The 16,280-nt window shown below is 41.3% G+C and overlaps 1 protein-coding gene across 22 annotated transcripts in view; it reads left to right on the forward strand.

The window, feature by feature from the left end:
• The window catches only part of LIMCH1 (LIM and calponin homology domains 1), a 352,171-nt gene that overhangs the window by 172,469 nt on the left and 163,422 nt on the right, over positions 1 to 16,280 (forward strand). For 2 of the 22 annotated variants that reach the window (XM_010384743.2, XM_030921864.1), the window contains exon 1: positions 9,059 to 9,251. The exons of 19 other annotated variants lie outside the window; for them this stretch is intronic. The gene's annotated coding sequence lies outside the window, so the exon portion shown is untranslated. Of the gene's footprint in view, positions 1 to 9,058; positions 9,252 to 12,530; positions 12,612 to 16,280 lie in introns of those variants that run through there. One more of the 22 variants, XM_030921861.1, reaches the window with a different exon arrangement.

Genomic DNA, 16,280 nt, shown 5'->3' on the forward strand with positions numbered 1-16,280 from the left:
TGTGGATTCTGTCCCTGAGTGCTGAACCTTCTTAGAGTTGTAATAAAATACTGTTTGATTTTTCCATGGGTCTATGAGGATAAAAGTGATCTGAGGAAAAGACAATTTTACTTCTTAGATGTATCTTAGAAGGACATCTTAGATGTGTTTGTTTTACAGATGAGGACATGTGGGTCCATAAAGGGAAGTTATTTGCCCCCCGTTAGACAAACAGTAAAAGATGAGATGGATCCCGAGCCCTGGCCACCCCTCTCCTTGCTTATTACATATCCAGTGTTCCCAGTTGAAGATGGGACACATTTTAATGACAGATTATTTCACCTTTTTTGAAAAAGAGAGGAAGGCAAAAACTCACTTTTTAAATTCATCTCTTTTTTTTTCTTTCTGTTGGCCAATACCTACAAATTATCTTTCTGAGCTCACATATCACTTTTTAGCCTGATGAATGATGGAAATTTGACACTAGTTGAAGGTCAGAAGGATAAGCAGGAATGTGAGTGGTCAGATGATCTTACCATTCAGTACCCTAACCCACTCAGAAATGCATTTTGGGGCAAAGGATGTACTTTTCTCTAATCAAAGATAAGATTTCATATATGGTTAGAGCTTCCTGCCATGGATAAAAATGTGTTTCCATACGTTCTTTAGACTTTAGGAAGCTTTCCAAAGTTATCTGCTTTATTTTATGAAACTGACATCAGAACAGTTGCCATTTCGTTGAGTGAGATCAGAGTAGGGGAAGTGATGAAAGAGCTGTAGAGATTTCCACATTATGAGAAGAATAAAAATATTGTTTTGGACAAAACTAGACATACAAGACTGTTAACCTGAGTAGTATGAGTGAAAAGCCTTTATGCAGACTTCATCTTTTTAGGAAGATAACAATGAAATAAATTGGGGTTCTCGGTGCTTTGGATGTCTAACTATCAAGAAAGGTTTCCTGCAAATCCTACCTAAGAATTAGCTCTGGTGTGCCTCAACTCATCCTGATCAATGTCTTCTCTTTTAGTTTATATTCTTACAACTTCCTTTAGAAGTTCTAGAACTTTTACCTTCCCTCCAATGGTTTATCTTATAGATAAAGATATATAGATTACCTTAGAAAAAACTGCTTAAAGTTCTGTTCTCCGGGCTCTGTCTCTCCTCCAGTTAAAACTGTTGTTTTTCGGCCAGGCATGGTGACTCATGCCTGTAATCCCAGCACTTTGGGAGGCCAAAGTATGCAGATCACCTGAGGCCAGGAGTTTGAGATTAGCCTGGCCAACATGGTGAAACCTTGTCTCTACTAAAAATACAAAAATTAGCCAGACATGGTGGTGTGCGCCTGTAATCCCAGCTACTCAGGAGGCTGAGGCAGGAGAATTGTTTGAACCCAGGAAGTGAGCCAAGATTGTGCCATTGCACTCCAGCCGGGGTTACAAGAGCGAAACTCTGTCTCAAAAAAAAAAAAAAAAAAAAAAAAAAAAAAAAAAAAGTCTTTTTGTCTGGCCAGGAGGAAGGCAAGGCAGGCAAGAGGGAGGTTAGAGGTGAAAGTTACCACAGTGATAACCATCACGTATCACATTCCTACTCCGCCCCAGGTGCAGTGCTAGATCATCCTTCCTAATCTTTACAATACACTTGCGATTGGCCAGGCGCGGTGGCTCACGCCTGTAATCCCAGCACTTTGGGAGGCCGAGACGGGCGGATCACAAGGTCAGGAGATCGAGACCATGGTGAAACCCCGTCTCTACTAAAAATACAAAAAATTAGCCAGGCGCGGTGGCGGGCGCCTGTAGTCCCAGCTACTCAGGAGGCTGAGGCAGGAGAATGGCGTGAACCCGGGAGGCGGAGCTTGCAGTGAGCCGAGATCACGCCACTGCACTCCAGCCTGGGCGACAGAGCGAGACTCCGTCTCAAAAAAAAAAAAAAAAAAAAAAACAACAACACACTTGCGATGTCATTATTGCTGTACCTTTACTCTAAAGTTCAAAGAAATGTCACAAGCTTTCCAACTAATAAGAGGCAGACTTGGTACTTGAACCTGGGTTTGTCTAGCTCTGTGTCTGTGCCTTTTCCATTGTGTTACACTCTCTCCATTAGACCTTAGGATATAGAATTGAATCTCAACACTTTCAGAAAATTTGTTTGGAGACATCAACCTCTAAGGAGACCTAAGTTGTTAGAAAACAGACTCTCTCATTTAAAATTTACTAATTCAACCAAATTCAGGAGGTGGCCTTTTTGAAAAAGGCACTGCTCCATGTAATATTTCTACCATGTCCACTATCAAATCGGGCTTCATGTGGCCACATCTAACAAGTGATCATAGGAAAGCTTTAGAATTCTTTAATGGAATCTTTAAAAAAAAAGTCAGAGTGATTTCATTCATAGTATGCAACAGAATTTCCTAAAGTGCTCTCCTCTCTCTCTTTCTCTTCTACACTCATTCTCTGTCTCTTTCACACACACACACACACACACACACACACACACACACACACCCCTTATACTTACCAACCCTCCAAAACCTCTCTGTACCCCAGTGACCTCAAATCTTTGAGCCTCACACTGTGCTAGTTCTTGCCTTCCTTGCTTCTTACCCTTTTGTGTGCTATGACTAATGGTTAGCCCTTTCCAGTGCAAATCAATCCAGCTAGACTCGGCTCCTTTTGCCCCCGATTCTGATTCTGGACAACAAAAACTCAGAGACAGGAAGACAGAATTCTCATTCATCGGTAGGGGAGAAGGAAGAGCTTCGAATAAAAACTCTCATGTGTTTTTCCTGCTACCCTGTGTTCTCTGTAGTAGTAGCATGGTACGACCCGGAGTCTCTAGGGGTCATCCTCCCCTTCCTTAGGGGAACAAGTAAAAACTGGTAGCCAAGTGATGTTCTGTGTGAAGGAGGCATATTTCACTGAGGGAAATGAATAGACATTGTGAAGTTTCTCAGCCAAAATGGAATTTAATGACACACTTTCCTTTATCCTCATCCCTGGCACAGTATGAGAAACCTCGGTTGCATTCCCACACCACACACAGAGGGAATGCTCAATTTGCTGCTCTCAAGTTTGATGCCAATGCCAAGCCAACGTAGGTGTGGTGGTTAGCATTTTAGTAGGTTTAGCTGTGAAAGACTACACACTGCAGGGAAAAACAGCAAAACACACAAGGTCTTTGGTGCATTCCACCTGCGTTCAATTGAAAGGTGGAATGTGAACTTGTGGAATCTAAGTTTATTTACCGCCTCCCAGGTTGATAGAGCTTGTATGCTGCTGGTTGAAACAGCCTTCACAGTTAGCTTGTAAAAAAAGTACAGGTCATCTTGTGTCCCTCATCTCATAATTTTATATGGCTCCCTACTGAATGTGGAATAAAATCCCAACACCTCAGAAACGTATTTAAGGCTCTTCCCGAGTGAAGGTAACATTTGAGTAACATTCGAAAGTAACATTTATCTCTCACTTTGTACGTCACGCTTGGAAACCAGGGCAACAGATGATTCGTGACCTAAACCAAAAGTCTTGACCACATCGTGAATACAGTGATAAAAGTGTGTCAGATGGCGAGAGCAATTCTCCAGTGTAGGTTGGACCGGGTGAAGGGGAGTTCTGATGCCCACTGGAGCAGGCTGGCTTTTGGTTGTTACTGATGTGCTTGGATCAGACCAACAAGTTAGTCCCCTTGCACATCTTTTGTGGGTATTTGGGAAGACTTAATGAGAATTTTTTGTCCCTCCACTCATCTTGTAGTTTTCTTATTTGGTGAGAGTTTTAGTTATCAATTGCTGTATAACAAATTACCCCAGAACTTAGTGGCTTAAAACAACAACATTTATTATCTCATAGTTCTCATGGGTCAGGAATATGAGCAAGGCTTAGCTGGGTCTGTGGTTCAGGGTCCCTCACAAGGCTGCATTCAGGGTGTTGGTCAGTATCATTTCCAGGCCAGAGTGGGGAGCCTAGAACTTCCGCTTCTAAGCTTACTCGTGGATATTGGCAGGATTCAGTTCCTCACAGGCTGTTGGCCAAAGCCATCCTTGGTTACTTGCCATGTGGGTCTTTCTATAGAATAGCTTAAGGCTTGCAGATTGCATCATCGGAGTGAGCAAGCAGGAAAGGCCAGAGAAAGAAAGAGAGAGGGAGGGAGGGAAACAACAAGCGAGATGGAAGTCACAGTCCTTTATAACCTAATCTCTGAAGTGATGTTTTATCAATTCTGCCTTATTCTATTAATTAAAAGCAAGTCACTAAGTCCACCCCACACCCAAGGGCAGGAGGTTCCACAAGGGTCTGAATGCCAGGAGGAAAGGATCTCTGGGAGCTCTTCAGAAGTTTCTTGTCACAATGAATGAAATGGTTGTATCCATCTATTGAGCAGCCAGGGCATGGATCTCTCATTCTCCTGAACATGGGCTACTTGTGCTTATAGGACTTTAAAGATAACACAGTTTTCCTTGGACAACCTTTCTTGCATGACATCCAAGGTCTTTTTTCTAATTTTCTTCTGCACATATACACCAAATAGAGATGATGTGTTCTGTCTCTTGTCTTTCAAGTAAAAATCCACTTCAAGACATAATTGCTGCCTTTTAGGAGACTACTTTCTAGAAGACAAATGTAGAAGAGAGGTCAAATGTAAGGTAGACTGTGAAATGTTAATGAAGCATAATATGCAAGAAATACCAATGAAGAAATTTTGATTTGTGATTAAGAACTTTGGAAGAGGTGGGATTTGAACAGGGCATCTACAAATAGTGAAGATCATGGAGTTAGAGGAAGAAAAACTAGCTTCAGGGCATGGAATGAGAAAGGCTCTGAGTCAGAAGAACCTGGGTCTTATCTGGAAGTGGCTATCATTTGCATTATTTGCACTGGGTCTAGTGGCTGCAGCTGGACACAGAATCCCTGAGAAAAATCCGTGCTTGGAAACTGGACCAGGAATAGTAAGCTGAGACCAGAAATGCCATCTGGAGGTGTTTGGACTCATTTTGTGTGCAGTAAGAGCCACTGAAAACAAGGGAATCTTGTGTTCCAGATAACTGAGGTGGCCGTGTAGAAAGCTGATTATGGTAAGATACCAGCAATAAAAGTCAAGTAGGAGATAAGTAGTCCAAATGAGAGAGGATGAACACTTAAACCTTAGTAGAAGCAGTGGGATTAGAGATGAGGAGACAGGATTTGCTTTTCACTAAATGTAATATGCCATCAATGATGAGACACACCATTTTAAAAAATTATAGCTCATTTTAAAAAGCTGCTAATTCAATGATGACACAATGCTAAGCCACTGGCAATGAAAAGTGCATCTTTATTTCAGAGGTTAAAAAAAGTGTACATCTTAGAACTGATGAAATACAACAGATAATCTTAGGAAGATGACATTTGCATTTTGGACTTGAGCAATGTGGAGGATTCTGATGCCATTAATAGGAATCATGGGAACATGGGAATGAGAAATGGGCTCCTAAAGAAAAGATGCATTCTCTTTTGGACATATTGAGTTGGCTATCTCTAAAAGATATTCATGTGCAGATGTCTGGCAGACTGTTAGAAATGCTGGTTTGGAACTCAGGGAAAAGTTACAAAAAAATTGGACTAGGTTAATGAATGGATTATTTTGGAGTTAAATCCTTATGCTTAAGTATAAATGAAGACTTTTTTTTTTTTTCTATAACCACAAGCTATGAAGTTCCCCTGCCCCTTCAAATTATAGTATTGTCTTTGGAGTGTTTGATCCACATTGGCAGGGATCGGGAGAAGGGAGTGAAAAAAAGGAGTTTGAGACTACAGGAAAAGTTATTAGCAATTGCACTTAGAATTGAAAATCATGACAGAAAGACCAGTGCAGTGGCTCTTGCCTATAATCCCAGAATTTTGGGAGGCTAAGGTAGGTGACTGCTTAAGCCCAGGGGTTCAAGACCAGCCTGGCAACATGGCGAAATCTTGTCTTCCCTAAAAATACAAAAAATTAGCCAGGCATAGTTATGCATTCCTGTAGTTCCAGCTACTTAGAAGGCTGAGGTAGGAGAATCACCTGGGCCTGGGAAGTCAAGGCTGCAGCGAGCCATAAATGTGCCACTGGACTCCAGCCTGGGTGATGGGAGTGAGACCCTGTCACAAAAAATAAAAAAGAAAGATTTTCATATAATTGACAATTCATTGAGATATCATATCCACCCAATCTCGTACCCTGCAGCCTCTCTTATCCTAACCCTGATATTTCATTCTTAGTACTAGATGAGTGTATTAGTTTGCTCTGATGGCCATAACAAAGTACCACAGATTGGGCGGCTTAAATAATAGAAATGTATTTTGTCAATTCTGGAGGTTAGAAGTCTGAGATCAAGGTGTGAGCAGAGTGGGTTTGTTCTAAGGCCTGTCTCCTTGGCTCGCAGATGGTTGCCTTCTCCCTGCATTTCCACATGGTCTTTCCGCTGTCTGTATCTGTGTCCATATTTTGCCTTTTTATAAGGACACTATCATATTGGATTAGGGCCCCCTCAGATGACCTCGTATAACTTAATTACCTCCTTATAGTCACTACAGTCACATTCTGAGTTAGAAAGGGTTAGGAGTTCAAGATATGAATTGGGGGAGGGAGGAGGAGACAATTTAGCCCATAACAGTGGGTTAGCCAGCTAAGTCCTTAAATTCTTATTCACATGTGTTTTGAATGCTTAGACTTGCTAGCTGAAGTCTAATATCCTCTTTCTGCACCACAAACTATTTTTCCAAATTTGTTTCCATAATTATTCTGTGTCTCTGCCGAGGTGGAAGGTTATATATAGCAGTGCTGTAAAGCGTTTTCCCCCCCTTCATTTTTTTTCCCTTTCCTGTTCCCGAAAAAAAAAAATGCCATTCTTTGAAGAAAGAAACCACTTGTTCTCCCTTATCTTTCATTGAGCAGCGTTTAGCAGAATTTGTGACATTACATCAGTTCCTCACTTTTTTCCCTTAGGAATAGAACTTCAATTACAAACTGTGAGCAAAAAATATATAATAGCAGGAAACACACATTTCAGCCGAAGTCTGACTTCTTTTTTTCCAGTTATAACTTACCTAGAGGATAACTTTCTGTGGAACTAATTCTTAGCATGTATTCCAAACCCAAGTTTATAGGGATTTTATTGTTTGACAACAGGAAAAAAATACCACCAAATACATGAAAGTATCATTTGAAAGAGGAGACCATGCTAGGCTGAAACAGCACTTCTCTTAAAACGTGCCTTCCTCTGGATTGTTTTTATAGGAAGTTTGCCTTGGCAAGCGTTTCAAAAGAACTCACTAGACACCTCTCTTGTAATTAGCTGGCTTTCTGCTAGAATCTTAGGTCTAACTTCATCTCAAATGGGTGCAAAAATTAATTCCTCTCTGTCACTCTGTCCACAGTATAAAATACTAGATTCCTGAGTAGTTTGATATCTAATTTTTCCTTTCTATAATTTAACTATATTCAGTTTAAGGTTTTGATTGAACTTAACATTAAAAAATGGGATGATCGATATAATGTTATAGGAGTGGTCCTTTCCCACTTTTCCCTCAGGGTTAAAAGAATGGTACTTTTTCCTCACAAAAATCTATATCTCCAGCCATGGAAAGAATATCAGACAAACCTAAATTGAAGGATATTCTATAAAATACCCGACCAGTATTCTTCAAAACTGTCAAGGCCATCAAAAGCAAGGCACGTCTGAGAAACAAGGAAAGTCCAGAAAAAGTTAAGGAGACATAATGATTCAATATCATATGGCATTCTAGATGGGATCTTAAAACAGAAAACGCATATTAGGGAAAAACTAATGAAATCCAAATAAAGCATAGATTTAGTTAATAGTAGCGTACCAGTGTTTATCCATTAACTGTGATAAATGTACCATAGGAATGTAAGATGTAAGACATGACTTATACGGAAACTCTGCATGTTATCTTTGTGGCTTTCTATAAATCTAAAACTATTCTAAAATAAAAAGTTAAAATAGGATGAATGACAATAAAGATAAAAGAGCATAATGCAAGGAAACTATGAAATAGGCAAGGAAATACAGAAGTTATTAATAAATATTAAACGTCAGCCTACCACTTGATGTATTCGTATCAATAAATGGCAGGATACCAGTGAGTCCATTGGCATATTAATCCAATAAACTTTTATAAATGATGAATTGGTTGTAAACATTGTGTTTTATAGCATTTGAAAATTCCAAACGGTAACTCCGCACACGATGCTTCTGCTCACATATTTCAGCATCCTGTTTTTAGAATCTGCAGAAAGAAATATTTCATGTCCTTTAGGGAGGTTTAATAAAAAGCAACAGGTGGAAAATGGATTTTGCAGTAGCATGAACAGCCATAACCATAAATACTAGTACCTCGGAATTATACCAGCAGAGGACTGTAAACACATTAATCTCCCAGCAGTGCAGAAATTCCATTCTCAGATGTCATCTCAATTTCAGGCACAAAGATTGAATGCCTCCATTTAAATTCAAAATACTGAATGGATATGATGATCCTTTATTTTCATGGGGATTCATGGAGTGAGTTTGCCAGTTTCCTCATCTATAAGATGGGGTTGATAAATCTCATGTCAGTATTGTGGGATTAAATGAGATAATATATATAAGATACCTAATATGATGGATGGTACACAGGATGTTTTCAATAAATGGTAATTTACTACTTATTATGCTCATGAACATTAGCAGGGCCTTAGAATCTCAGAACTAGAAGCCACTTAGAGATTTACTTTTTGAAACACTATTATTTTACAAACAAGGAAACTGAGACCAGAAAGCAGTGACTTGCCTGGAGTCAGGCAGCAACTTTGTTTCAGAGTTGGGACTTGAGTCTTTGTTCCTCAGGTCCCACTTGGGTGCTTTTTCCAGATCCAGATTTCCTGACAGTACTGCAAACCTACTCTGTGCCAGTGGCTGACACAAAGCTCTCTGTAGAATTCCAATCTTGGCATCTGTACCTCTGAAGATGCCATTCCCCTTCCTCAGAGGGAACGGGCTTCTCCGCCTCCCTCTCCAATAGGTGTGGCAATCAGCTCTCTTCCAGTTCCCTTTCACTGCATCAGCATTTCAGCCACTGCAGCCTGCTTGTGGACAGAGCAGGGTTGGCAGTGGTGACGACTGTTTTGGGAAAGGAAATGTAAGGGTATTTCAGCTGCTGTGCTGGGGCTGACTAGGAGCACACAGGAGACATGCCCCTCCCATCTCCCAGAGTGGGTCGGCTGGAGTTCATTGTGGAGTGTGAGGACAAGTGGGGGTAAGTAAAATACATTGTATAAAAAATAGATGCTTAGGGATATCCATGATGGAAAGAAGGAAGCTATTTAGACTTTAAAACTTGGTTTAAAAAAAAGTTGCTTTTTATTCACTTATTAGTATGGCGAAAATAATATGAAAATTACTTTCCTGTGGATTCATCTTGTCCTTTGATAACTGTTAGCACCTATTGCTTTTAATTAAGCTTTTTCCCCTTTAAATTCCCTAAGGAAAGCATTGTTTTTTATTTTCCGGTAAGTGGTAGAAGACACATAACTCTATTAGTTTAGTCAAAATAAAAGGGATTTTTGAGAATTTTGAGAATGAAAAGCAACTTGGCTGCATTTTTAAGATGTGGTCCAGCAGCACTTGGTGTCGTGGGGGAGATGTGGCTGCATTCATGGGGGGGCTGCTTCACCTGAGCCCCGGCCACATTCTGCTCCTGACTCTACGGCCCCCTTTGCTTTTTAAAAACTTCCATTTCTTAAAATGAGGATGGAAAGAAGTGAGGAGGACACTGGGGAGGCAGGGAGGAGTCTGGAGGGAAGGGCTGCGCCTCCAGCCTTGCCCACTTAGTCCTTGTCCTTCAAAGTCACTATTTACTGCAGGCCAGGAAAGGAATGGGGGTTATTTCTGGACAATTGTGTCATAAAATCCCGTCAGACCTGTCTGAATGCTAAACGCTCCATGGCACTGGTTATCCAAGGGAAGAAAATTTTCCTTAGCCAAATTTATGAAGCTGGGTTGAAAACCAGGTTGAAACAGAACCTGGCGAATCCCCATGGCAAAATGATTCATCTTGTGGAGTTGGAAAATCTATTTTTATCACCTTTATTCAGCCAGCTCCTGATTTTGATTCTCTCACTGAGCTACGGCCATTTCCTTCATGGTGCTGAATAGACCAAATGTCTCAGGAGTCTGAAACTTCTCTCCCCCAACTCCCAGTGTGGCTGATTCAGCAGCCCCGGGAGAAAGGGTTTGTGCTGTACTGCATGGGGTGGGTTCTGCACAAGGTGAAGGTCAAATAAAACCGAGAGGCTGCAAGTGTCAGCAGCTGGCCTTTGACTCAGGAATCCTGCCTGAGGGTATGTGCCACTCTGCTCTCCTGCTCTCTCTGTAAGGTGACTAGAAGGTGACTGGGCAGCTGTAACTCCTCCAAGTTTGAAGACCTACCCAAGGGAAGAAGGGGCAAGAATAAGCCACTCTCCTTATAGCTGCCTTTGCATCTCCTCAATCTAATCGTCGGACAGAGAGGGACTTCCTGACATCATTGTATTCATTTTTCCATTTCCATTTAGTTCTATAACTATGCATTCCAGGCTGCTACGTAGTCCCAGTTGGTTCTTGCTGGAGTCCCAGCTAATGCTGAGAGGAGTGGCGATTGCTTTCTATAATAAGAAAGTTTAAAGGATAAAGATATGGAAGAAGAACTCACTCTTGAGTTTCCTTTTCTTTTCTTTTCTTTTTTTTTTTTTTTGAGGCGGAGTCTCGCTCTGTCGCCCGGACTGGAGTGCAGTGGCCGGATCTCAGCTCACTGCAAGCTCCGCCTCCCGGGTTTACGCCATTCTCCTGCCTCAGCCTCCCAAGTAGCTGGGACTACAGGCGCCCACCACCTCGCCCGGCTAGTTTTTGTATTTTTAGTAGAGACGGGGTTTCACTGTGTTAGCCAGGATGGTCTCCATCTCCTGACCTCGTGATCCGCCCGTCTCGGCCTCCCAAAGTGCTGGGATTACAGGCTTGAGCCACCGCGCCCGGCCTTGAGTTTCCTTTTCTAATGGATTCAGCATGCTTACTCTCTGGGAGCTATAACAAATGGTGATTAGGAAAGCAACAGGAATGTCGACTAGACAGGAACAGTGACCATGGCTGTTGGGGGCATTCCCTGCACCTGGTATATAGTAGGCACTCAATAAATATTTGGGAAATGAATGGCCAGGATACTGTTCCTCACAGGCTTCAGTTGGCCTTCTTAACAGCTCTCCTTCAGGACGTAGTATGCAGGGCAGCTGGGAGCTGACATTCTGGAGTGAGATCCTGGATTGTCAGCTTCTCAGTTGTGCACTGATCTTTGGCAGGCAGCACAATCATTTGTTTCCTCGTCTGTAAAAATGGACGTAAGATAGTAACTACCTTATATAGTTTTCATGAAGAGTAAATTAATTAACATGGGTAAAGAGTCTAGATATTTTTTTCTTGTCATGTGGTTCAAGATATGAAGAAGAAGAAAAGCAGGAGTAGGAAAAGAAGGAGAAAGAGGAGGAGGAGGAACTTTGGCTATTGGGATAAATTTGGGACCCTTTGAGATTTTGGCTTGCCTTTTGGGTTGAATAATTTCCTAAACCATGATTCAGTGATTTTTAAACCTTCCGTTGTCCTGTAGAGAGAATAATTTGAGAATAAAAGAATAAAATGGTCCAGACATGGTGGGTCACGCCTGTAATCCTAGCACTTTGGGAGGCTGAGGCGGGTGGATCACCTGAAGTCAGGCGTTTGAGACCAGCCTGACCAATGTGGTGAAACCTTATCTCTACTAAAAGTACAAAAGTTAGCTGGGCATGGTGATGGGCACCTGTAATCCCAGCTACTCAGGAGGCTGAGGCAGGAGAATCGCTTGCACCCGGGAGGTGGAGGTTACAGTGAGCCGAGATCGCACCACTGCACTCTAACCTGAAAAGAAAAAAAAAGAAGAAGAATAAAATGGATTTCAGGGGGAAAATGATGAGAAATTATTGCCAAGAGTTATTGAACTCCTGCTCCTTGCCAGGTACTAACCATATTCAGTGTTGAAACAAACTGTCAGTCCTTGCCGTGATGGACGCTGCAGTTGACTCTCGAGAGCTGCTGGGCACTGTGAATTCAATGGCTCAGCGAACACAGCTGCTACGTTCCTTGTTCTCTACCTTTTAAAAAGGAATGTTGAGTAGATCTGGAAGGATGAAGCTTCAAACCTACTCCCAACAGGGAACGAGGGGTGAGGAAGTAGGGAGAGATTTGTGTGTGTATAGAGTGGCAGACGAAGTATAAAGGCAGTGAAAGAAATGTAGACATGGTCATTGGATTGAACCATGAAACTGAAGGGAAATCCAAAGCAGTAATGTATCATCCACCTGTGAAATGTAAAGAAGCACAAGTAAATAGTGAAAGAATGAAAGAACCAAAGCAGTTGTTGTAATGATATAAAATAAGAGCCATAGCTTATTAGACCCTCAGAGTCCCAAAGCCCAACCTTGGGAGTGTAGATTCAGGAAGGCTGGATTCCTTTGGTATCTTCTCTTTTCAGCTCTGGGTACTGCCACAGCAGGTGAGCTTGTGTTTGGTCCCTTTCAGAGCCTGGAGTCTCCCATCTCTTGGAAATACAAGGGTATGTATGAGCTACCAACTCCCATCTGGCTTAGATGGTCTGTGGAACATTCTATTTTAATTTGGTGAGTCCTTTTTTGACTCTAGAGTCTTCAGCAGTACCTGCCCTTCACACCGTTCCCTCATCTTTGCCAGATCTGCTTTTGAGTAGCAGTTTTATCCCTAGATGTCTTATAGCCCAGACCTGGTAAATCACCAATGTGAATTATAGAACGGAATCATTTTTCATCCTGCTTTCATCCCAGTGGTGGATTAATTTTTTGGATCTCTGTTTTCTGTAAGCAGTCATTTCTTCCACAGCAGCCATCTGTGAAGAAACAGAGCTTACGAAATGACTGGGGCATGTTTTACATGGCTGTGCTCTGTTCCTTCTGTTTGATTTCCATGTAAGCTTTGGCAGTGAGTTCCACAAGCATTTCTGTGGGAGGTGCTGGAGAATGACTTTGGTAAACAGCCCCTTGGCTATTGTTGGCCCTTTCCCTGCAAATACCATAAAGGACACAACTTGAAAAGTCGCTGTGGTTTCTGAGCCCCTCCTTGGGCCGACCCCAGGTCTGACATCTGAAAAGCTGAACTCAGCCATGCTTGTTGTGGTAGAGCAGCGATGTGGACTGGGTCTGTGTTTGCCCGTCTTCTTCTGGGCCACTCTGGGCTGGATGGGAGCTCTGACCATAGAACTTACTCCCCTCCCCTCATTACACATCCTGGGATTTTCACACTAGCCCTCAATCTGCTGGAGTCTTTTTAGATAGAATCTCATTTCATCTTCCTCGTTTCCATTTCAGGTTTTCATTCCACTAAGAATGGAATGGCTGGTTCCATTGAGAACCAGCCTTAGGAGTTCTCAATGTATTGATTTTATTTACACTGCTAGTGTTACATTTTGCTTTTAGGAATATGGAGAAGCTTAGGGAATTTTTGGACATATGTTTTTCTTTCTTTCTTTCTTTTTTTTTCCTAATGGCCAGAGGATTCTGCTCTCAAATTACTCAATCAGGGTAATTAAGGACTAAAAAAATTTAAATGTGTGAATTTAACGGTAAAAGCTTGAAGGAAAAAATACCTTCCTTATAGGAAGAAGAGAAAAATGGATATAAATAAACTTGTTAGAAAGAGAAAACTGATTTACCAGCAACTGAACACCGTTTTGTTTCTTGATTTTTTTGCCATTAAATAGGCTATGCTATTTCCTGAAGTTGACCCATTTTCCTTGCTTCTGCCAACACTCCCTTAAGATAAGCATTTATGAAGTTTATTCCATGATGATATTTCAATTGTTTCCAGAAATCCATCCCATCACAGCAGCTTCCATACTGCCAGGGATCCTGACATCAGTATTTCCTGAAGTTAGAGGATGGTCTTACATGTATGTAAGTGTAGGTATCTATAGTAAGAGAGAACAGCTTGCTGTATAGTGCTCATATGAGTCAATGCCATTAAAGTGAAAATAAGAACTAAAAAAATTATAACATTGTCCTCACATTATTTTTAAAGCATTATCTGTTTTGATGCTGGCAAAACTGATTACCTTATATAATGGCCAAAGGAACTATTCACTTTCAAGAAATAAGCAACTAGCCTGTCTTTGTTTTCATCAGCGTGTTTTTTGGTGACTAATATGTTGATTTGATGAAAGCTAATTGCACAAACTTGCGATATGTGGGGAAGAAAGTAACACATGGAACTATGTCTGACAGATGTGGGTGTTCATTCCATTGGTGGATCTGGCACTTTCTTCCTCAATAAAGAGTATTTGTTCCTAAAATAACTGGTGTCCTTCAAGGCACAGAATGTCTAACTCAGCTGAAGGTATTAAATTTATATTATAAATGTACATATATATTTTATGAATTTTAATAGAAATATGTTAATTTACATTTATAAGTTTAAACATAAAAACATAAAATACATGAAATATGTTTGAGTGTATTGTTAGGGACATCTTTGGGCTCCTGTGGATATACCGTTTTTTCCCTAACGTAACTTACATTTAAGAAAATTGTATTTTTTCATGAAATTTACTCAAGTAAGACTGTAGACTGAGTTTAATATATATGACAACTTAACTTTCAGCCCATATTGCACCAAGTTAAGGCTTTCTTCTTTGTCTTTGAGCATAGGAATAAAAGCTGGCATACTATCCGATAGACTGAAATGTGTCCTCACGGTCATTTTGACTACCTTATGAGCATGATTAATTGACAACATGTTGTTACTATCTTAATTCTTTGGTCTGAGTCTCAGCTCCTGTGTCAGACCTCTGAGTCCCAAATGTAGCACCACAGTCGGGTCTTCACATCTTGGCCAGGTTTCTGTTAAAAAAACAAAGGTGCCTCTGTGTTATACTTTTATGGAGCACATGTGGTGTGTATTTATTTTGTGATAGGTTTTTATCACTTGGTAGAAAGATGTTACTGTATCTTAAGTGAATGATCGTTTTCACCCCATTGCTCCACAGACCCTAGTTCTTTCTTTCCATGGGCGATGGATTTTTAGGAGAATGTTCACAAACCTGCTATGAAAATCTTTCTTCTCCAGATGTTTACTTCTATATTTTTATCTGAAATTCAACCTTTTCACCTATGGACATGCTTCCCTGCAGCAAATAACACGACAAACTCTTTGTCTTTATATTTCAGACTCCCCACCCATTCCCCCCTACCCTGAGCCTTCTCAATTCCAAACCTATGATTATGCTGGGTGCTTTACATGTTATGCTCCAGCTTGTAATGGGCCAACTGAAAGATAAACTGCTATTAAATAAATCTATGACTCTTTTGAGCACAAATAGAGCTGCTGAAAGAGTTTAAAAACATAGTGACTCCTCGAAAGACTGTGAACATTCTTGAACCCTTTGAATCAAAGTGAATTTTCTTCACTCTCTGTGTGTGGGTATACACTGAAACTTATGAGAAAGAACCTCAGTAGCAAGATATTTGAAGCCTTTTGTGTTCTTAACCCTGCAAGGTTTTTCTTGGCAAGACTTGAAGAAAATGTAGCTGTCGTCTATTTTCTGCTCCTGTTGAGGGGAGCAGTTGAGTCTGGGAGGCCTCTGATGTGTTGGGGAGAAGCCTGCAGAGTAGAGAAGAGCCCAGAAGCTCCAGGTGCCCAGTGGTTCCCTAGTTATTCCATTACCTAGTTACCTGGTTTTCTATTACCTAGTCACCTAGTTATTCCATTCCATTCAACCTCCTCTCCAAGCAAGGCTGGGTTGTTCTTCTATTTTGATCTTTTCTCATGTGTCTCTGTTGCTGTGGAGCTGCGACATCAAAGCTTACCCCAGACCACACGTGTCTTCTGTTGCCACCACGTTTCCCTCTGGACACTGGATCAGCCCTACGGCCTTTAGGATGCTTGTGCTCTCCAGGAAGCCTCAATTTATCTGTGCTGGGGCAGCTGCTGAGGACTACACAAGCTTCACTGTCATGGGTTTAGCCTTCAGGAACTCCCCCACTTGCCTAAGTTACCTCTTGGGTCCTTGATTGAAACTCCAGTTGCCAAGTAATGAAGATACAGAATTTTGCATTGATCTCTCTTCCCTTTGCCATCTTACCTGTTTCCATTCTGAAAAGAACTGCTCTGAACTGGCAAATGCCTACAAGGGACTTCAGTGTCATAGGACAGGCTACTTTGACTCCTTTGTATAACCTCAGAGTCACTGCCAGTACAA

Source organism: Rhinopithecus roxellana, chromosome 2 (assembly GCF_007565055.1).
Source record: "Rhinopithecus roxellana isolate Shanxi Qingling chromosome 2, ASM756505v1, whole genome shotgun sequence".
Taxonomy (NCBI): Eukaryota; Metazoa; Chordata; class Mammalia; order Primates; family Cercopithecidae; genus Rhinopithecus; species Rhinopithecus roxellana.